We start from the raw sequence: 24000 nt of genomic DNA, 5'->3' as shown, positions 1-24000 counted from the left end.
TGAAATTTGAAATTTCCTTACGATTGTCCATGATAGCTGCTTCTGCGTAGAAAATCGAAGTTCGAATAATCACGCACAGAATACAAACGAAAACAACGAACTTTTACAGTTGAACTTGCTAGTTCGGATGGCAGGAAACGAACTTAATTTTCCCCAATACTTAAATTAGAAAGATGAAATAGAAAAGTGGTGGGGGAAATGCGCGCGCAGAATAATAAAAAATTATGTGTATGGAATTTTAAATCAATTTAAAAAATAGATTATAAAAATGTACGTTACCCTCCATAGCTTGCCTGTGTCGCGTCTAAAGTTCAGAGAATAATATTTTCATAACGTAGTTTTACAAAAATCAAGAAAAATATAATAAAAGAAAATTTTTCATATATATATATATATAAAATTGTATTCAATATAAATTTAGAGAAAGAATTTCTAAAAAGTGCCAAGAAAAAAAATAAAACCTTGCGTCACATATAAAAGTTATAAAAAAAAAGATATTTATTTATTGCTTGTTGGTTTTCCCGAAATTTTTTTCACGACATATTTCTTATAACGTGCCGCCGGGAAAATAAAGAAAATAATAAAGATTATTTCGCGTAACAAAAAAAAAAAAAAAAAAAAAAAAAGGAATAAGCGTTTATTGCTTGTTGGTTTTTCCGAAATTTTTTTCACGATATATTTCTTATAAATAGTCGGCGAGAAAATAAAGAAAATAATAAAGATTACCGAAATTTTTTCACGACATATTTCTTATAACGAGCCGCCGCGGAAATAAAGAAAATAATAAAGATTACTTTACGTAACAAAAAAGGAATATTCGTTTATTATCGTACGTAACAAGAAAAGAAATGTAAACGTGGGAAATAGATTATTTCCAAAACTTTCTTTGAACTTACCGTTAATCCACCATAAAAGAAGAAAATATAATAATAAAACATTCTTTCGAAAGTTTTGCATTGTATTGTCCTATCGCATTTTGTTTAACAATCCGACCAATGCAAAATCAAAGAATTTTCCCCTCTTCCTAAAGAGGCGTTTTCTTTAAAATGTATAAATATGGTTCTCCGTATTGGAAAAAGTACATTTTAAGTTCCGAATTTGAATTTTATCCATCACGCGAGTTACAGTGCAAATAATTAATTATCATGTCGAATCTTAAAAACGTTGTAGAAATTTGCCTTTCACTGGCACAGAGTTTATGCGGCCAGAAATTTGACAAATTGTTATCGGGATTAACAAGCGACGACGAAAAAAATTATAGCGTCTTCGGAAAATTCGCTGGCGAGTGTCCTAGCGTGGTGCTCGCGGTATTATTCCGCCTAGGGCATTTTTGCAATTTTCGCGAACTTTTGAATATCGTCGGAGAAGTTATCGAATCGCGGATCTGTTTTGATGAAAAAGAGAGCGATGCTGATGGGCACATAGAATTTCTTCGGCTGCATTTTCATCGATTTCTCCAGAATTCGAATGGTAAGTTTTTATTTTTACTTTTATCGGGTTTAAAATTATAAAAATATGTTATTTAAATCAAACAATTTTTAGACTCAACGCGCCCGATCGCGATCGCGAGAGTTGAAGGAAATCGTCACCCTCGAATAAACGAAGATCGAACCGGTAAATTAAGTTTACGCAGGAGACGTCAAGCAGACACGTCGCCAGAGGCGGGACCTTCACGTAAGTTTTAACACATATTTTATAGCGTTGATGAAAAACAAAATATTATTTTTCAAATTTTAAAATACCGTACATTTCAGGACGGGCTCGCATAGTGTTAACTGCAGAACCTCCTGTTATCGATTTAACAGAGGGGGAAGAGAATGACACAGAGGAACCGCTTTCATAAATAATAACGTAACAATTTTACATTATTAACAAAATTTAAACGTAAGAAAGAAATATTTTACAAAATATTTCATAAAAATAATTTAATTATTCTTATTTTTCACAGTACAGATCGGGGGTGGAAGAAGCGGCGAAATACAACGTCAACAAGATCAACATCAACAAGTACGCGTAAGAGAAGAAGAAAATCACTCGCATGCAGATGAGGAAATACTTAACGCTGTGGAAAACGAGCCCGATAAAAGAGAAAAGGAGGGTGTATATACTGGCGATCAGGTAGAAAATAATTTTAGAAGTATTGTATTATTATCAGAAAACGTGCGTCAATTTAGAAATTTCGGTATAGAGGGACGCGAAATTAGTTTTCGTATCCGACCCGCACCCGAGGGAGCTAATATATATAACTGGCTAGAGAACGCGTTTCGGGAACTTCACACATACGTAACGCGTTCGTATGTATCAGGTGATTACGTCGGGATGACTTTTGATTCCGGAAATTTTACGCGTGGACCCGCAGGTATATCGTTCCGACCATTTCGCGACTTGACTTACGAGAATATTTGGAATCTTGTTAGTTCGTTAGCGCAAAGTTGCGACGGTCATGATATAGCTCTAGCGTTTAATATCCGCGTTTCTAAAGTTACTCCTCCTCAGGGATGCGGACGTAACGCACTTACGCGGGATATTATTGTTAAGCGTTCGATTTTAATGATTTCCAATTCGGACAATTTATGTCTCCCTCGTGCGCTTGTATCCGCTCAAATTTTTAACGAGCGTGGAAATTTGCGCACGGGAGAGTTACATGAAAAATGGAACGCAGTGAGACGACAAAACTCTGTGTTACAACGCGACTTAGCGTTGCAACTTACGAGGAATGCAGGTGTCACGATTCCTGAGGAAGGAAGCGAAATTCCCACAATCGAACGCTTTCAATAATATCTCGCCGGGGATAATATTGCTATAGTGATATATAATATCGTTGCTTTTGGTCGAGGCGGTAAACCGTTGTACAACGGGATTGAATTCTTAGCCTCTCTACAGAGAGAGACAAGTACGTGCTTAAATATATTATTTCATCCGGACATAAAGCATTTCGACGTAATTTTAAATTTAAGGGCCGCCGCGGGTGGGCGAGGATACTACGTTCCGTGTAATTTAAGTTATCGCTCCGATAAGGGGGAGCATTGATGCTCTAACAAATGTCCGCGATGTAACGCGATACCGCCGTGCGAGTAAACAGATACGCCATATATTAGGTGCGATAATTGTGGACGGGGATTTTTTAATCGTGAGTGCTTGGAGCGTCATTGTGCGCGGAAATCATACGATGGAAAATCGCAAAAAAGCGTTTGCGAAATTGTACGATCTTGTAATGATTGCGGCCGGTTAATTCAAAGAAATAAACAACACGAATGCGACATGGCTTATTGTGCCGTGTGTCATTCTTTACAATCGCTGAACCATCTTTGTTATATGTTACTTATTCGGCGCGGCGATAATTTCAATCCTTATTGTGCGGAATTTATCGAAGAGAATGGGGAGCAACAACAACGGAGGAACGGTGGCGAAAATAATTGTATATCCGCACGTAAAAAAAGCCGTGTAGCATTCGTGTTTTACGACTTTGAGACGAGGCAAGACAAAACGCTCCACGGTACCACGAATGTAAAAATTCACGTGCTTACGCTCTGTGTCGCTCATCAAATTTGCGAGTCATGCGCGGAAATAAATGAAACCTCGGTGCGATGTCGTTGGTGCGGGATTCGGGAATATATATTTCATCGTAATCCCGTATAGGAATTTTGTAACACGTCCGACAAAATATTTTAAACAAATAATTTGTATCGCACATAACGCTAAATCGTTTGATGCTCAATTTATTTTACATCATATCGTGGAAAACCGTATCTCGTTAGAGCCGCGAGTAATTTTAAACGGAACGAAAGTAGTTGTATTAACGGTGGGACGTACAAAATTTATCGATAGTGTTAATTATATGCCAATGCGTTTATTCGAATTATCTAAGGCTTTTGGTCTGACGGATATTTCGAATAAAGGTATTTTTCCTCACTTATTTAATACTATCGATAATCAATCTTATGTCGGTCCACTGCCCGATGTACAATATTATTCACCTGATTCCATGCAGGTGAAAGAACGCGAAAAATTTTTGGCATGGCACTCAGAGATGACGCGTGCAAAGAGAGATAGGTGTTATTCCTGCGGGTGGTTACAGACGTGTAAATATTCAGTCGCGCAAAGCTCTACAGTGGTTAGTGTGGAAGGAGCGTGAGCTCGGTCATCGCATTATCCACGCAGGGCGAAGCAGGGAATATCGTTTACCCGATGGCACGCTTGTCGATGGGTACTACGAGTCTGTGGAAAACGGAGTAATGCAATATTACGTGTTACAGTTTCACGGATGTTTCTGGCATGGTTGTCCGAGATGTTTTCGAGTCAATCGCGATAACCGCTTTCGTCAGATCATACCGATACAAACGATTTACGTTATGAGCATACCGTCGCAACGACATCGCGTCTTTGAACACGGGAATACAGGGTGATAGAGAAATGGGAGTGCGACTTTGATCACGATATAAATGAAAATGTTGAGATGCGTGAATATTTACATCATCAAATGTTAGACAACGAATCGCTCGATCCTCGACACTCCTTCTACGAAGAGCGCACGGAAAATATTGTGACGCGCTACGAGATTACGGGAACGGAGAAGATACGATACGTTGATGTATGTTCACTGTACCCGTATGTGTTGAAAACCGGTGTTTTTCCAATCGAGCATCCAACGGTATACGTAGGCGAGGAATGCGCGGAATTAATCGAAATATCACCGGGATATAATTTCGACTCGGTCGAAGGAATTGTTCGTTGCAGAGTACTCCCTTCCCGCAATCTTTTTCACCCTGTATTACCCTATCGCGTGCAGGGTAAATTATTATTCGCATTGTGTCGTGCTTGTTGCGAAACATTTTCTCAATCCGCGTGCGCTCATGAACCTTCCGAACGCGAATTCGAAGGTACATGGATATCGTGCGAATTAAAGAAAGCTATGGAGAAAGGTTATTTTGTGACAGAGGTTAGTGAGATTTGACAGTATAATGTCACTCGTTATAATCACACCACGCGCCAGGGAGGTCTATTCGCCGAATATATAAACACATTTTTACAATTAAAGCAGGAGGCTAGTGGTTGGCCGAGCGAATGCAAGGATGACGATGCTAAAGAGCGATATCTTTGTGAGTACGAGGAAACAGAAGGTATTGCTCTTGAGAAAAATAACATCGTACATAACCCCGGTTTACGTTCGGTCGCAAAACTAGCGTTAAATTCTTTTTGGGGAAAATTTGGTCAACGCGAAAACTTGCCACATACTAACATCGTTAAAACGCAGCAGAAATTAATGAGCCTACTCACTAGCCCGCAACATGAAATAACCGATATATTGCTCGTAAACGACGAGGTAATATATGTTCCGTCACGAATGCGACAAGAAACAATCGTACCATCGCCTCTTACTAATGTAGTAATAGCAGCTTACACAACGGCACAAGCAAGATTAAAATTATACGGATATTTAGAAAAATTAGAAAGCCGCGTTTTGTATTATGATACCGATTCATGTATATACGTGAGTACCGGCGATCCTCAGGAATACGAACCGCGTACGGGTAATTTTTTAGGCGATATGACGGATGAACTCGCAAACTACGGCGAGGGTAGCTATATAGAATCGTTCGTATCCGGTGGACCGAAATTTTACGCGTATGTGGTTCGTACACCCGATGGACTCATTCGCGAAGTTTGTAAAGTAAAGGGTATAACCCTGAATTTTGAAAACTCGCGTTTAGTTAATTTTATTAGCATTAGAGAATTATTATTACAAAGACAAAGAGAGGAACAGGCAGAGGAACAAATAGAAGAAACAACCCCTGAATCGAGGATAAATCTTCGGTTTAAAGCCATTCGGCGCACAGTGTTTCATGATATAATTATTCGAAATTTTACGCGTGATGAAACAAAAAGATGTGCGCCTGTGCTATTAAAACGAAGATTTATAAAAACAAAACGATATTCTCTACCGTACGGGTATTTATCAGAAACTTGATAGATATTAGCATACTTTTTTGTTCACTCCTCTAACTTTGCGTGTAAAAATATAGAATTGCGCACGTTTTCCGCCCACCCTGCGTAAAACATAAATATTGTCAAAATGTAAAGTTTTGTAAAATAAAATTTTAGTTTTAAATATAGCTGTAATTTTTTTTATAACAAAATGTAAATCTTAGTTTAGTTGAAAAATGTAAATATAGCTAATAAGAAAAATGCTATGTAAATGCATATATAAAAATAAAAATTCATTTTTAATAAAAATACTGCTCCTATTTCCTTCCAACTTTTTATATTTTTTAGTTTTATTAATTTAGTTTTTAAGTGGTATATTTTTTATTTAGTAAAACAATAATTTTTTTAAAAATTGCGCGTACGCTCAATCCCTTGTTATCGCGAGCATATATATGCTGGTGAGAGTATTTTTACTAAAGATACAGCTTATCACCGCGTCATTACGCTCACCGAGATATTCGCTTGCGCGAGCACGCGACCGCCGCGGGTGGAGGACCCCGAAGCGTTGATAAGCTTATTCCTCTGCATTCCAACGTTTAATTAAAAATTTATCGCGCATGCGCATTTTTAATAAGCTTATTATTATTTGTAAGGGTGACGCTGAACTTATTTCATTTATGAATTTGTGTGTAAATGCGCAATCGCTCATTTTGCAAAATGGATGTACGTTGGAAACATCTTTGGACGTCGATCGTCTGCGGTTCTACGGGATGCGGAAAAACGATTTTCGTGGAAACTTTCTTTCGAAGTTTATCAATCATGTCCGATGTACGATTCAAGAGAATTTTATTTTATTACGCCGAGTGGCAAGATGCGTATCAGCGCTTACAACACGCTGTGAGTGAAAGAGAAGTAGAAGAGAAAAGCGCGCGAAGAAGCGGATACTTTAGCGGTAATAATACTTTGAGAAACGCGAAAAAAAATATAATCGAATTTCGAGAGGGATTGCCGCGCCCGGAAGATTATTCCAACGATCCGCTTTCTCCGAAATTGGTAATAATCGACGATCTTCTGAGAGAATCATCATCGTGCGATGCTATCGTGGATCTGTTTACGAAAGGAAGCCATCATAAGAATCTCAGTGTTATTCTTATCTCACAAAATCTGTTCCATCAGGGGCGTGGACAGCGTGACATATCTCTCAACGCGAATTATATAGTTGTTTTCAAAAATTCGCGTGATCGTGCCCAAATTCGTCATTTAACACATCAAGTATATCCCGACGACCCAAAGTTTATGGAAGAAGCATACTACAACGCAACCTCGAGACCGCATGGGTATTTATTGCTTGATTTAAAACAATCGACTACAGACGAATATTGATTTCGGACGTGTATCTTTCCCGACGATTCGCTGCATTACGTCTACGTACCTCGTAGATCGAGCAATAGAGGAGAGGGTATATAAAAGGAAGGTGATTACATACGCATCTTGCCAGTTGCGCTATTACATCGTAATGGTAAAAGAAAATAAATATCCTTTGTCACGTCGCGGAATTCGTCGGACGGAGCAATAAAAACTGCTAGACGATCAATCGGCGAGCGAAACGCATGTCTTTTGAAAACTTTGTGCTATCTGAAAAAAAATCAAAGAGTGTCTTTCTTACGTACTGCAGATAATAAACTAATAAAGTGCATACAAGAGTGCGCTTATAATACGCTCAAAAGAAACGTACCGCTTGGAAGTAACGAAAAAAGACGATTAGCCAAGCATAAAACCATCCTACGACGCGACAAAACGAGATAATTGGAGAGGTAGAAGAAAGCTACTGGTACAACGGGGAGGATTCTTACCCTATCTTATTGCTCCTTTACTCGAGGTTATATTATCACGGATTATCGGGAAATGAAAAATTATACAACTTTTTATATCAGTTTTGTTCAGAATAAAAAGTAAAGCATTAACGATTACGATATTTGAATAATGGAAAGAGCTAAAAAAATGGTTTTAATTTCTACGGAAAATCTCGAGAGAATGCAGCGCATTCAACATCAACATCATCCGGAAATAGCACCCAGCGCATCATCGTCGGATAATTCGATAAAAAAAAAAATCTGGAAAATGTTAACGAAAATAATAATACGGTGCAGACGCCTGGAACTACTTTATCGCGACTCGATACTGAGATGTGCCGTATTCTTAATCTCGCGACTCCCCGCGACGAGGGGGAAAGATGGAAAATGTATAAGGAAGTACTTCAACGTTATCTTCACTTTGTTCAAGCTGCGAGAAAACGTTTACGCAAAAATAATGGCGAGGTAGATGAAGAGCAGAACGAAGACATGAAAGATTTGTATAATGACGATAACGGTGAACTTTTGGAAACGCAAAATTTAATTAGCAGTGACGGTAACATTAGCGGTAGTAATGCTAGTAGCAGTTTCGGGAAAAAACGCGCTCAATCGATGGAAATGATAAAACAAATAGTCGTCTCCGTGCCGAAATCTTATCGTGACAAAGCACGCGCTCTATTGAAATATTTGGTAGACACCCCGGAGTCTAAGATTAGCTGGGATAGACGCGGAGTTGTGACTATAGACGGTATAGTCGTAACGGGATCGAATATCTCGGATCTCATAAACGACGCGATACGGGAAAGAAAAATCGTAAAAGCAACCGGAAGAATTCAGTTTGCTCGATTACTGCATGATATAAACATGCCTTCCAATCTCATAGGTAATCGCGATTTGTTACGAGTTCATCGTATTAAAAATCCTCGCGGGAACTCCACTCCGAAGAAAACTCTGCGCTCAAAATCATACATTCGTAAATTAAACGAGTCCGACGCAGACACGATATTTGTATCCGCCGGCGAAGACAGCACCGATGAAACATTAACACGATAACGAAGATTCTCCGTCGAAAGGGAAAAAACGTTTACTCAATTGGATGAGACTCTAATGTCGGAATTCGAAAAACTGTATTACGATCCCTCGCACTACGTAGGATATTCCGCGGTGGACAATTTAACGCGAACCGTTAAACCGAATCTTAGTCGCAACAATGTTCTTGACTTAAATCGCAAGACGCGTACACGCTGCATCGACCGGTACGACGAAAATTTCCGCGTTTACATTATAACATGACAAATATCGACATTTGTGGGAAGCTGATTTGATTGATCTCCGTAATCTCAAGAGCTATAATGACGGTTATTCCTATTTACTCGTAGTAATCGATGTGCTTAGTAAACTTGTATGGGTTGAACCTTTACGTGACAAAACAGGTACTGTGTAATACGAGCTTTTGAGCGTATATACTCGAGAAGCAATGGTCGTCTACCGGTTTGCCTACAGACCGACAAAGCTAAAGAATTTATCGCGCGTCCTGTACAAAAATTCTTAAAAGAAAAAAACATTCGCTTTCGCGTAACTCGCAATCCTGATATTAAAGCAGCTATAGTGGAGCGTTTTAATAAAACACTCAAGGAACGTATGTGGCGTTATTTTAGGCATAAAAATACACGACGTTACATAAATGTTTTGCAGGATATTGTTCACGCTTATAATCACACGCGTCATTCCAGTATCAAAATGCAACCTGTGGTCGTTACGCGGGAAAATGCCCGCATCGCGCGCGAAAATATAACTCTTCGTTGGAAAAACGAGAAATGCGAAAAACAAAAGGCTAAATATCGCGTTGGCGAACTCGTGCGGATCAGTAGAGCAAAAGTCACCTTCGAGAAAGGATACGAGGCGAAGTGGAGTGAGGAGATATTTCGAATTCATCGGGTTTTTGATTGGCGAAAACCGCGAGTGTACGAACTAAGTGACTTAGCCGGCGAGGTCATAGACGGTATTTTTTACGAGCAAGAATTAGCCCTAGTCGAGAAAAATTTACAGGAGGAAGAATTTATCGTCGATCGCGTGATAAAGAGCAGAGGACGTGGTGATAATAAACAGCTGTTAGTTAGCTGGCGTGGTTATCCTAGCAAGTTCGATAGTTGGATTCCCGCTTTAAGTTTAACAAATCTTTGAAATGAGGGAGGACCAATTTCTACTGGTTCTTCCGAGCAATAGCAGTATGCGTTATTTTCCGGACAATACTACCTCGTCATTTATTACGGAATTGCCTCAATCGATACAGTTACACGGCGAATGGGAAATCGCGCTCAGCGAAATTCAATTTCCCAATATTTTTTTTCATATACAACACGGTGAGAATATACTCACATTCGCCGATGTTGACATTCGAGGTAACGAGGAAAAAGATTCTGTGATAACTTCGAAGGAAGACGAAATACGGGCTGGCATTTATAAAAATATGGACGAACTTCTCGATGCGATTAATACGACGTGTAAAGGAGTCGGTTCGCATTTTCGTCTGGATCGACGGGGGTTATCCGCCGGTAGTATAGAGTTTTACCTCGAGTGTGATGAAAATAAATGCAAATTAAATCATTATGTAAACTTTTCCGATAAACTTCTACGAATACTCGGTTTAGAGGATGCACTTTATAATGCTCCTAAGTGGGAAGGACGATACTATACTATGCTTATGACGTATAATCCTGATTCAAAAAAAATCTACATCAATTTTTGTTAAACTCGGGTTTGAAAAGGGATACTTTGGATTCTTTAGTTACGAACCCAATAGTTTGGCTCGCGGTATTCCCAATAAACTATTCGTTTATTGTGATATTTGCGAACCTTACATAACAGGCGATGTGCAGTCTCCTCTTCTCCGAATAGTGTCGGTCGAGGGGCATGGTCGCGATTACGAGTACGGAACGAATCAAGTAAAACATTTCTCTTCTCTGCATTATATCCCGTTACGACGAACAAATTTCAGTAGGGTTGAAATCGATATAAGAGATCAGTTCGGAAAAAAATAGCATTCGAATCCGGAACGTCGACTGTGACGTTACACTTTAGGCGAACCCGTTAGTATTGCGAACGTCGGTGTCATAGGAAAAAAGATAAAAATTAAGTTCTCAAACGCAACATAACAGATTACTACGAGTATTACAATTTACAAAGTGGCAGAGGTGGTGGAATTCCGAGAGTTTTCGTCGGCGCACTTTATCAAGGCGGTCATGGAATCGGAAGTTTTCTAGGAGGATTATTTAGACGTATACTACTTTATCTAAGTAGAGGAGCGCGTGCAGTAGGGAAAGAAGCTTTACAAGCAGGTGTTAATATGATCGGTGATATTGAAAATAATATACCGCTAAAGGTGTCGGCCGAAAACCGTTTTAAAGAATCGCGCGACAATCTCAAGAGAAAAGCTAAAGAAAAAATAAGCAGTCTGATGAAAGGCTCGGGATATAAGACAGATGCGAAAATGCACGCAGCTCTGTTTCCTTTCGCCGGGCTTAACGCGCGTATCGTTAAATCCACGGTAAACGTCGGCGATCAAGTAAGAAAAGATTACCGAAAAAAACCAAAGCGCGGAATAAAACATTAAAAAGCAAGGGGAGAAAGAAAAATCGCAAGTCAAAGAAAAGACTTAACTCCTCCATGAAACGTCGTAAAACTTCTAGAAAGCGCACCGTATCCGACATATTTTCTTAAACGATACCACGCTAAACACAGTAGACAACGAAAATATCGGTAAAAGATATTGATAAAAATTTACGGTAAATAATCATGTCTTTTCTTCATACGCATTCGAGCGAGTGTTTAAAAAGTGAACTCGATCTTTTTTCTTTACCACTCACGCAGACTAGCATCGAAAGTTCACAATGGATCTATTACAAACCCGTCAGCTCGCTCTCGGACGACTCGCCGATAGAATTCGTCATCCTAGGCCATGGAGAAGAATATTTAGATCTCACACATACCATGCTGAGCCTTCGAGTGCGTGTGGAAACCAACGACGACCTCGCGCCGCGAACGGGAGGTACCACCGCCGCCACAGAGGTCAAAGTAGGGCCCGTAAATCATTTACTCCACTCCATCTTCAATCAGATCGACGTGTATTTCAATCAAAAGCTCGTGTCGCCTCCGAACAACGCTTACGCGTACATCGAGGCGTTGTTAAATTACTCTTCACCCGCAAAAACTACCCATCTAACCTCGAGTCTGTGGGACGCGGATACACTTGGATACATGGACGATCTATTGGAATCAAAAGGCAACGCCGCGCTCGTGAGACGAGCTCGATACATTCACGGAGAACGAGTGCTAGATCTTATAGGACATCTTCATTGCGACGTTTTCAATCAAAACAAATTTTTAATTAAGTAGAAGTACGCTTACGACTCGTATGCTCGAAAGATTCATTTTGTCTCATGGAAAGTAACAGTTTATCGAAAATTCATATATTGGATGCCAGCTTACTTGTGAGAAGAGCGAAAATAAGCGCCGGGGTGTTACTCGCACATGCTAGAATGTTGAGTAAAGTTACTGCCAAGTATCCACTTACGAGAGTCGAAGTTAAAACTTTTACGATTCATAGCGGGGTAATGGCGGAATCAATAGATAATGCAATATTAGGTCAACTACCGAAACGAATAATAGTCGGCTTCGTCAATAATAAAGCATTTAATGGTGATAGAAAATTAAATCCGTTTAATTTTAAAAATTGGGGTTTAAATTTCTTCTCGATGTATGTCGATGGTATGCAAATTCCCAATAGGCCGTTACAGCCGGTTTTCTCGGTTGAAGAACCGTTTTATGTTGAAGCTTATCAAACGCTTTTTTTGGGGACAGGTATCCATTTTTTGAATGAAGGAAATTCTATAAGCAGAGAGAATTATTTCAAGGGATATACGTTATTTGTTTTTGACCTTACACCCGATTTGTCCGCTAATTGTGCCGGCCATTGGAATCTTGTGAAACATGGAAGTTTGCGATTAGAAGTGCGATTCGAGAGAGCTCTCGCCGAGACCGTTAACTGTATTGTTTACACAGAGTTCGATAATGTGATAGAAATCGACGCGTCGCGTCAAGTCATCGTCGATTTTTCCGGCTAGTTTATCTATGCACGATTTATGCCTCGTAGTGTAATACTCGGTTAAAAATTCCCCCTCCATTTTCAAATAAGATATCGATATTGCCGTGGTTTCTAAAAACGTGTATTGTAACAAAAGAAGATTTAGTTTCATTCGAGACGTGAACGCGAGCGTTTCGTGAAGAGATTATACTTTGTCATTGCAAGCACATAAATTTTCACAATATGGACATAGTCATCGGACATACAAGGCTTCCATGATGTCAACGATAAATTTACCCCAAAGGAAGTCGCCATTGTCTCGATTGACGCCCAATCGTCGGCCATTGGATTATGATGCCTCCACATCCATTTGGAGAATTATCCGCAAAAGCAAGACGAGAAAACAATTGGCTCTCGCAAAATTATCACGGTATCGAGTAGTTCGACGGTGAAACTAATCTGAAATATTTTATTTCACATTTGCGCGAAATTACAAAACGTGTGCGTTACATTTACGTTAGAGGCAACGAAAAGGCAAGCTACTTGCGGAATATACTTTCCAGAGATATAAATAATTTGGAAGATATCTCTCCGCCATTTAAAAACCTATCGTCAAAAGAAGAAGACGGACAATATTGCTCTCACCACGGATTTTGGAATCTTCCGTTGCGCATTACACAATGCTTATAAACTAAAATGTTGGATAGTCACACAAAATAATCGTGATATCGACGTTACGTTTAGTACTCAAGTTAGTTGTAGTACTGAGAAAGATTGTGAAATATACTCCGAGAACACAGACGACGAAATCGCCGAGGAAATCGAAAGCAAAGATTATGTTTTTTGTGACATGAATGAAAATATTAAATCGAGTAATGAAATAGAGAAACAAAACCTGCAAAAAATCGAACATCTAATTGAAAAAGAAGAAGAAGAGGGATTCGTGAAATTGACGAAATCAAAGACGTTGCTGGATGAAAACAAGTTCAAAATTACTAACATTTCTACGCAAACCGACATTGAAAACCCGAAAGCCGATATTGATAAAATCGCATTATTAAAAGAGGTAAAAACCGACGTTATTCAAATAATACCGTACGTTCGTTCGCCTTTGTTGGAAAAAATGAACTCTTGCGAAATTTTGCAAGCACTTTACCATCTCGATGCCAGACATGTGGGAGTGTATTCTGCCGACAGAGTTCCGAGAGTGTGGACGAGGTCGACGGCCATCGTTGCTAACACCAACAACCATACTCGACCTGGAGAACATTGTGTCGCTTTCTTCCTCGATAAATACGGTACAGGCACTTACTTCGATAGCTACGGATTACCCCCTTTGTATTTCAGATTTTTACTCCGACTGCGGCGAAATTCCACCATCCACCATTGGAACACCCACCAATACAAGGAATTTTTTCTCAAACTTCCGGGCAATACTGCTGCGTATTTTTATATTATATGTGTAGTGGTTACGATCTTGGTGGTTACTAATCAGTTTCTTACTCTTTTTACCGAAGATTGCGTAACGATCGCTTGATTGTACGATTATTTAATAAAATTTTCTTTCACGAAAAACGTATTAAATATACCGACATGTAATGTTTAAACATATAAACCTTTGTGTAATAAAATATAAAAAAATACATTGTACTATTACTTAATAAAAATTAATTATTACCTTAATTATATGTAATAAGAATATTGATTTTTGTAATAAAAATCTGCATCAATAAATGTGAGCAATTTTATTTTTAATCATTTATTTCTTTCACTCACTCCTCTTTCCCATTTTACATATAAGTAGTTCCATTACTTTTATTGTTGAAAGAGGATGTTCCGCAACCTCTTTCAACAATAGGCGCTCATCGTAATATAATATAAGACACCGATAATACTATTTCTTTCGTTGCGTCATACCATCGCGTTTGATAGAACCTGCATGTTCCTGTGTTATTATTTTTTTTTTCATTTTCACAGGCATGACGTTATACATGGTCAACTACCATGTAACGTTATTTGTTTTGACAGGCCATACCTGCCCTACGTGCAGAACGCCAAAGCGCTTTTCCGTCCCACCACCGTCACCGTAACCGCTATCGTCCCAAGAACCATATCTGCCCCGCTTGCAGAATGTTAAAGCGCTTTTTCCTCCCTTCACCAGCACCGTAACCAATATCGGCCCAAGAGCCATACCTGCCCCACGTAACATAAATATCTTATCTAACCTTTACTCTAGTAAGTTCTTATTTAACTCAGCACACCAGAACCAGGATCAGCAATACGAAGAACCCAGGTTCAAGTCCCGAGAAAACCAGAAAATTTTTCCAAAAAATAAATTTTTCTTACCTGAGCGCGAACCCTTCCCCCTCCAACCACCACTTTTTTTTCCGGTCAGTCCTGGTGGTAGTGGGGGAAAACACCAGACACCCCCCGCGGTGCCCGAGGGCGCGGTGGTGGGGGTTTGTTTTGACGGGTCATACCTGCCTCATTACTACTAGTATAGAAGGCAGGCAGGAGCGGCGCGGCGCACCGCGGGTGCAGCTGACCGTCCGACGGGTGATTACCGTCGCATGAGTCGCTAACTATTTTATCTTATAGCATAAAATTATGCTTTAAATAAAATTTTGGTAAAGAAGAAAATATTTTATAATTACGTCAGGAATACGTGTTCCTTAAAATAACGTTACTTTAATGATCAAAAGTTATTCTGGATCGCCGACCGTCGGACGCTGTGATCAGCTGATTGCTACACGCGATATGTGTATGTCTGAGTGTATGCGTAAAAGAAAGGGACAGAGTGAGTGAGAGAAAGAGAGAGAGAAATAACCGTCTCCGCGACGGCGACATTCCTTCGATTGTCATCGACATTGTCGACGACTTTAGACCGATCGATATATTGATTTTTCGGCTCAGCTGAGAGACACATTGCGTGCAGCAATCAGCTGATCGCAGTGTCCGACGTTATTTTAAGAAACACTTATTCCTGACGTAATTATAAGACATTTTCTTCTTTACCAAAATTTTATTTAAAGCATAATTTTATTATAAAATAAAATAGTTAGCGACTCATGCGGCGGTAATCACTCGTCGGACGGTCAGCTGCGCTCGCTGTGCGCCGCGCCGCTTCTGCCTGCCTTCTGTACTTGACGTGTGATTTGCTAACTATTTTTGCTTATAACTCAAAAACTACGCTTCAAATCAAATTTTGGTAAAGGAAAAATTGTCTTAAAATTGTGTCAGAAATACGTCATTTTACAAACGGAAGGTTGTTCTGGGACACCCTGTATAGGGTAATATTTGATACAACAGATTTCGGCAGTCGCTGCAAAATAGTCCGAGAACTAGTTTATAAACGTTAATTTCATGTTCCCGCACGGCATAGACGGATAGACTTTTTAGAAAGAGAAGAAAACGACTTGTCCCTAACTCATTTAATACACACAGCACGAATATCTACAAACAGGTCCGACACTCTCATGAAACACGATGTGCGAAATCGAACACTACCTGCAGTTATATAATAAAAATATATATTACACATTCGTTTCAGTTCATCAAAAGTATTAATTTCGGTGAAGATCACGTTCGATTTTTTCTGAAAAATCACTGATATCACTATTATAATCGCTGTCTTCTAAAAGTGGTATTTCAATGTCCAATCTCTCTTCGTCAGAAATGTCCAATAAATTGTTATCATTATCTCCGATAATCACTTCCTTAACACAAAAATCGTCATCAATCACAATATTATCATCATTTTCAGCCATATTTGAAAAATATTACATAATGCACACACTTACTCAAGATACGAGCACATACTAAAATTCATCTAGTCGTCAAAAAGCGTAGAGAAAAAACTATAACGCCGCGCACACCTATCTCAAATATATAGCACAAGATCCCATTTTTCATCTCTTTATAGAGTATCTGTTTCTAAATAGAGTATCGCATCTCAACTTATGAGAGGTATACAATTTTTATTTACTAAACATATGGAGAATAGAATAGTGTGAGGAAGAACAGTCGTAGAAATGAAAGAAATATTAATGTTAATAATAATTTTTTTTATTTTTTACAAGTATCGTCAAGTACATCATTAACAGCACATGTTAAGGTACGTGTTCATGGTGTCGCTCGTCGCTCATTTTTGGCGTCAAAACAGATCACGTGATCAAAATTGACGAATTGGTATTTTTATTTTTGGTCACGTGATGTCTTTTGTCGCTGAATATGAGCGACGAGCGACACCATGAACACGTTAGAAATTTGAAATAAAAATAAAAATTAAAATTAAAAGTCGATACGCAATTTATCATAGATATGGTCATAGCGGCAATAATTGAGCAGTGTGAACAATTAAACGTACCTAATAAACTAATTATGACAACGTCAAAATTGCTAAAAAACATAATAAATTACATAATAAATAGAAAATGGAAATTAAGAACATATAAGTACAAATTATAAAATAAAGGGTCAGAATATAAAGGTCACATGTAAACGAATATTTCGGCTTGATTTTTCAGGCCATCTTCAGCGCAAGTAATTAAAAATTAAAATTAGTCAATGTCTAATAAAAATACGCAAAGGTGTAAATGTAGTAAAAGATCTTCATTAGTTCGCCGTCTCGAATCAAACAACAAAATGAACTAGTTTCCATGTGTTTTCTACCGCATTGATTCTCTAGTTTGTTGATTAGGGTGCACTTGCAGTAATAATTAATACTTATATGACGTAATAAGTAAAGGTGATAAAATGAACGTCGACTTAATTTGAAGGAATGTGCACAATGAAAATTATGTATTCTTAAAGATAGTGAAGATTTAGTAACTTACATACATAATTAACGGTACAAGTTCTCTAGTTCGTTGTAAATGGACTTCCATTGTGCAGAGACAATAATCGTTGAGTATAGACGGCGAACTACTGTCATGAGACGTAATTGAGCGCGATATTTATATGTGTGTCGCCTGATGTCGCGGAGCTTTTTAATCACATTAGTATAGGTTTCAGGTAAGCATTCTGTATCGGTCTGCAAATTCAAACTGTTATGTTGCGTTTTTATGTGCAACATTTCGGAAATTAAGCGCTTACTGTAATGAGACTCTTTATCTAGAATTTCATCACATTGTCTTAGTCAAATTCATGGTTTGGTTAATTCGATGTTCAGTTATAACAGATTTACTGGTAGTGTTCTTATATATTTGCTGTCGATGTTCATTGACTCTGGTTTTTAATTTTTTACCGGTTTGTCCGACATATGATGCGTTACAGTCGTTGCACTTAATTTTGTAAACAACGTTAGTATTGCCGTATTTAGGTACCGTGTCTTTCTGTGTTTTAATGATATGATTTAGTTTATTGAGACTAAAATGTGAAATAGTCGTTGCCGTGTTCTAGACGATATTTCTAAAATTCTCAGTTAAGCTGAGAAGGAACGGCATAGTAAAGTAGGAAGCCTCTTCTTTTTTATGTTCTGTACTGTTGTTAATGGTATTGTTACTTCTATGGAATAAAAATTGCCGCTGATTAATGGTGTCAAAAATAAAATTTAGAGGATATCCATTTTCCAGTAGGATGCTAATCATTGAAAAGATATTTTTGGAATGGAACCGCGGATGTGAAAGTAAAAAAATCCTGTCAATTAACCGGATGACTGTACCTTTTTTTTGACTTATAAGATGTTGGGAGAAAAAGTTTAGATACCTGCCGGAGTATGTTGGTTTTTGAAACTAATCGAATATAATGTTATTATCAACAATTATAGTAGTGTCCAAAAAATTCAATCTGTTATTCGATTCTGTTTCCAATGTGAACTGGACTCTCGGATGGAGTGAATTAAAGGTCGTCAAAGTGTGTTTAATAAGGTCGGATGGAGCGGCCATAATTATATCGTTCACGTATCGGTAATAAAATGGTGGACCAAATGATAGAGATTGCAGAGCTTTATCCTCTAAATCTTGCATCACAATATCCGCTATGATGGGAGAGAGGGGGGTACCTGTGTTTGTTGATACACTTGTCCATTGAAGGTGAAAAAAGTGGAATTGAGGACATTTAATTGACCCTTCATTTTATATTATGTACTTATATGTTCTTAATTTCCATTTTCTATTTATTATGTATTTATTATGTTTTTTAGCAATTTTGATGTTGTCATAATTAGTTTATTAGGTACATGTAATTGTTCACACTGCTCAATTATTACCGCTACGACCATATCTACGATAAATTGCGTATCGACTTTTAATTTTAATTTCAAATTTCTAACATTGTATTAAACAATTTTATAATTTATATTATACTTGGACGGCTTATTTATTGCCTTTGTACCGCTTCTTCCTCTCTTTATATATAATATTTGTAATATTTTTTTACAATACTTTATTTTTATATATCCAAGAATTCCGTGAACTATCGAATCCCAATCATTTCACAAAAACCTCATTCCCCTCTTCTTTAATATCTTTTACACGAGATATACATCGGGATTAGCAACATGTTGTAGTTCGTATTAGTAAAATCCATCGGCGACGGGATTTTCGCGTGAATCTTTTAATATATATTTAATATATCACAAGATTAGTTTTCTGTACCTTAACAATTTCAACACTTCGATGGTCCAATTTGGCGTGTAGCCTTTTTCGAATAAAATCTTGAATTTACTCACGCGTACCGTATTTAAAATCAGTGATCGCAGGAGTGACATCGACACAGGTCTCATACCGATAATGCGATGTTTTTGCGTATTGTACTCTTCAACTAATCTCGATAGTTCGTCGATCAATTGTAGTTCCCATTGAGCGTAAACATTTTCTACATTTTATTCTTCAAAGTATTGAAGCGTTCTACGACCGAGGCTTTCATGACGGAATATGTCGAATAATGATTAATATTGTGTTTCTTCATGAGGTTTTGTACATTTGGATTGTAAAATTCTTTTCCTTGATCCGTTTGAAAATTTTTCGGGCATCTCACATGGTCTCGAATTATCTTTTCAATCATTCTTTTCAAGCATCAAACATTCCACTCTTGAGCGGTACAGCCCACGCATACTTGCTCAACACATCGATAACAGTGAGTATGTAATTGTATCCCTTGTTGACTCAAGCATACGGACGCATCTCGATCACGTTGCCTGCCATAGGTCGTCGTATTCGTGTATAACGATGCGTCAATGAGGAAAATTTTTTCTCGCTGGAAAGTGCAATTCCTCGATAAGTATCCGCTTTTTGGACGTGCTTTTCCAATACGTCAGATTCTACATCGACGGTATTTTTGACAAGCTGTTTTGGAGGCTCCATAATTGGTTTAAAATGTTTCTCCAACACTACATCTTTCTCAATTTTACCAGTTTTTAACGTGCAATATTTATTGCAAATTGACTCACTCGTTTTTGCAATTTTTCGCGCAATCTTTGCGCAATCACTATTATCACTCATGTTTTATATGTATAGACGTTGCTTTGTCGGCATTTCGATAGCAACTGACCACTTTACGTTATCACAAATTCATTAAAACCTCTTCTATAGTTCATTAGTCATTGAACTGTCTTTGACTTGTCAATCACTAGAAATCCATACTTGTGCTGCCAACATTTTTGATATAACGCGCTAAAATCATCGTAAGATATGTCGGTATTTACATGATCGTTGTACACATATTGCAAGTTTGTACCGTCTTGTTTAAATAAAATCAACAGATTCGCATTGTCGCGTATAAGATGCTTGGGTATCTTGACATACGTTCGACAGAGATAGAAACAATCGACGCTTGAGTGTCGACCCATTGAGAAGTACTCTCTTATCGTATCTTGCTTGTCGCACGCCACGTCATCAAAGATAAAAATAGAATTCGGAAGCGCCTCTCTCGACGGAATGACATCGCTGTTATTAGAGAAAGTAAAGTAACTAATTTCATCTATCGATGATAATAAATTTTCCAAATATCGGTGTTTCAGTTATTGAAGCGATTTCGAGTATATGTATAAATTTTCAAAGTATACACCGTTTGGACTTTCTATCAAGCTTATCAACAAGTTAGTTTTACCGCAATTCGAAGGGCCGCAAATAAGACCGCGTATTGTATTCGGTAACATTTTTCTATGTTTGCGTATTTCTTTTTCGGGCATTAGCCTATTGTCAAAATTTGATACTTTAATTACCATTAGTTGTCGCACGAATCGCATGACTTGTCTAATCAGATTTAACAATACTTTGTGAGGAGGAGGAGGAGGAGGTGAGCCTATTTATGGATGTGCATCAAATCGAAACCGTTCAGTATCAAACATGTTTCTTTTCCTGTCGGATGACAGTGATATTCTCAAGCTTACCTCAGAACAGTTGTAATATATACCAAAGATTATTTTATTGCAACAGTTTGATCGCTGCGTGGAGCGTCTGTGGGACAAACTTCCCGAACAGATAAAGATTGATTCTGAGATACGACAGCATCGTAGATGTTTGCGACATTATAATTTACCATGGCAGCAAACGCATATCGACGGTCCAGCACCATTCATAGAAGATTGTTACGAATGTTAGCGAGAACTGTAAGAGATAGTTGTCTGTTGAATCATGCGATCAACGTGCTTCCTATCGAATTACATATTCCTGGATATCAGTTTTGCAGACCGGGAACTTGTTTAAAAAAATGATTGGCGAGAGATGATCGAAACATCAATCCATTGTATGCCGCGTGTCGCGAACACAATATAGCTTACTCGCAAAGCAATGACCTCGGCGAACGACAGCAGATCGTATACTAGTTGCGAGGGCGCGAGAACGTATTACCGCGAGAGATTATTCGACTTTTGGTGAAAGAACAGCTGCTACGGCTGTTTGGACGGCCTAACCATGAAAGCAAAGACGAAGATGGGTATGGGGATAAAAAAGTCGTCGACGAAGAAAAAGATTAGGAAAAGCGGATACTTCCGGTAGCGAAGCCTGGGTTTTTATCACTTTTACCATTGTTGAGAGTAGTCGGTTCTTTGGCTGGCGGAGCGGCGGGAATCGCAAAGGATGTAAACGATAGCAAGGCCGCGAAACGTCAGCTGGAGAAATGCAACGTCATAATCGCGCCATGGAAGAAATGCAACGTTATAATCGCACTATGGAAGGTCGTGGACTTTATCTCGCTCCGTACAAGCGTGGACAAGGGTCCTCAACGATGGTTAAGAGAAAAAAAAAATGCCTATGGGTGTAACCACTAACATACAATTGCAACAACTGGCTAGACGTATGCGCATACCATTCTTTAGAGGCGTTTTCATGCACGATAATTTACCGATAAACGGCGTACGACGAAACGAGAGCGGTATCATCAACTTGGATAACGTTGATGGCCCCGGTACTCATTAGGTAGCGTATGCAAAGAGGAAATATTGCGTCGCGTACTTTGACAGTTTTGGAGATCTTCGACCGCTTAAGGAACTAGTGCGATATTTTGGAATGTATTGAACAGAATGTATTGAAAATTGAATATAATCACACGTCTTATCAAAATTATAATCACAGTATTGGCGAAAAATTGTGTCTACGATTTCTTCAGACGATTGTTTAAAGCCTGGCACACACCGTCGCGGCTCAGTATTCAATCGACATGTAACTGTCACTAACATTGACTGGTAAGAGTAGCATACTTTCTGTAAGCTATTTTCCAGCTATAGATTTGACCGATATGATTACGAGCTAGGTTTAATGGATTTTGAAATCTATAATACGATACCAAACGTGATTTCATCGAACAATACATTATACTTTAACAACGACGACAAGGAAGTTACGATTCCCGAAAGATCGTATGAATTGAACGCTATAAACGATTATCTCATACGCGCAATATCACAACTCAGTTCCCGTAAAGTTAACAAAGAGGAAAACGATGATGAATATCCAATAGTGCTTCGCGCTCATCATAATATGTTGAAAAGTGAAATTAAATGTGCTTACAGAATAAACTTTAGTAAGCCTCAAACATAGGATCGTTATTGGGATTTTTCCTCGAATCGTATTTTAGAACTACAAAAATAGCACGAATCGGATGTGCCGGTAAATATTAATAAGATAAATATTCGTATTGAATGTAGGGTAAACTCGGGAAAGATGGGCATAGTATTCTTTTTATTATAAAAGAAAAGAGGAATTTTTGTATGAAAAAAGGGGAAATTGATTTAATTGATGAAAAAGTCACACATATATATAAATCAAAGGACTTTAAAATAATAAAATTGAATTTATATAGATGACGATATAAAATAATTTCCCGACGAAGTTCCCTTCTACAATAAAAGATCTTTGAAATGTTATTTATTAAAAGACAAAAGAATGACTTGAATTTACAGACAGACACGGAAAATTTACCAGTATTATATTATGACGTAATAAATTAACTTCCGAAAATTTCAAAGTCATGAATCTGTATATAAACCGACTACCTCACTGTTTATTTGGCAGTAACCGATCGACACAAAAACTATTCTGTTATTCATAGGAAAAAAATTTTTACGGAGTAATTTGACTTTGAAGTACATTACTGATCAACTGTAGTTTAGTGAGTTAGATCATGTTAAAATAAAATTACATATATATAAAAAATCGCCTGTACCATTCTTTCAAGGTTCAACTGGTACTGTAATCAAGTAAATACACGAAATAATTCTTCTTGGCTTACCAACCGTGGAGTTTTATATGATTGACAATCATGAATTAATATTGCATGTATGCGAAGTTTAAAATTGCGTTCCGTCGAGGTCTGGTTATGATTATTTTTTAAAAATTCTGTAATTTTATATTTGCGTATTTTCACTTTTATATTTAATTCAACACGTTTTATACATTGCGCTGAAGAAGATTCAAAACAAGAGCCCGAAACGTTCACTCATTTAATTTTAACTTTACTTTGTTTACCGTATCTAATAACCTTTTATTTATGTTTTTCATTTTTATATCTTGATTTATTGAATTGCACATTTTTATACCACTTAATTCTATTCTAATTTGATTTACTTCCATGCTTTCTACTGGCTTTTTGATAATTTAATTTTTTGTTATTCGAAAGAGAGCTCTTTTTGATGTTTAATAAAATTGACGTATTATTTTAGAAATACAATAGTATTTAGATAGATATGGTATTTATTGC

General features: G+C 37.9%; 1 protein-coding gene and 1 pseudogene across 1 annotated transcript in view; both read left to right on the top strand.

Moving 5' to 3' along the window:
* LOC140674594 (transmembrane protein 114) overlaps positions 1-24000 on the top strand; it is a 352543-nt gene that overhangs the window by 231339 nt on the left and 97204 nt on the right. The gene's annotated exons all lie outside the window — the stretch shown is intronic.
* On the top strand, positions 17-15357 carry LOC140674593 (uncharacterized; annotated as a pseudogene).

Source organism: Anoplolepis gracilipes, chromosome 16 (genome assembly GCF_047496725.1).
Source record: "Anoplolepis gracilipes chromosome 16, ASM4749672v1, whole genome shotgun sequence".
NCBI classification, from domain to species: Eukaryota; Metazoa; Arthropoda; class Insecta; order Hymenoptera; family Formicidae; genus Anoplolepis; species Anoplolepis gracilipes.
The sequence above is the reverse complement of the archived record's forward strand: the minus strand, read 5'-3'. Positions and strand labels throughout refer to the sequence as shown.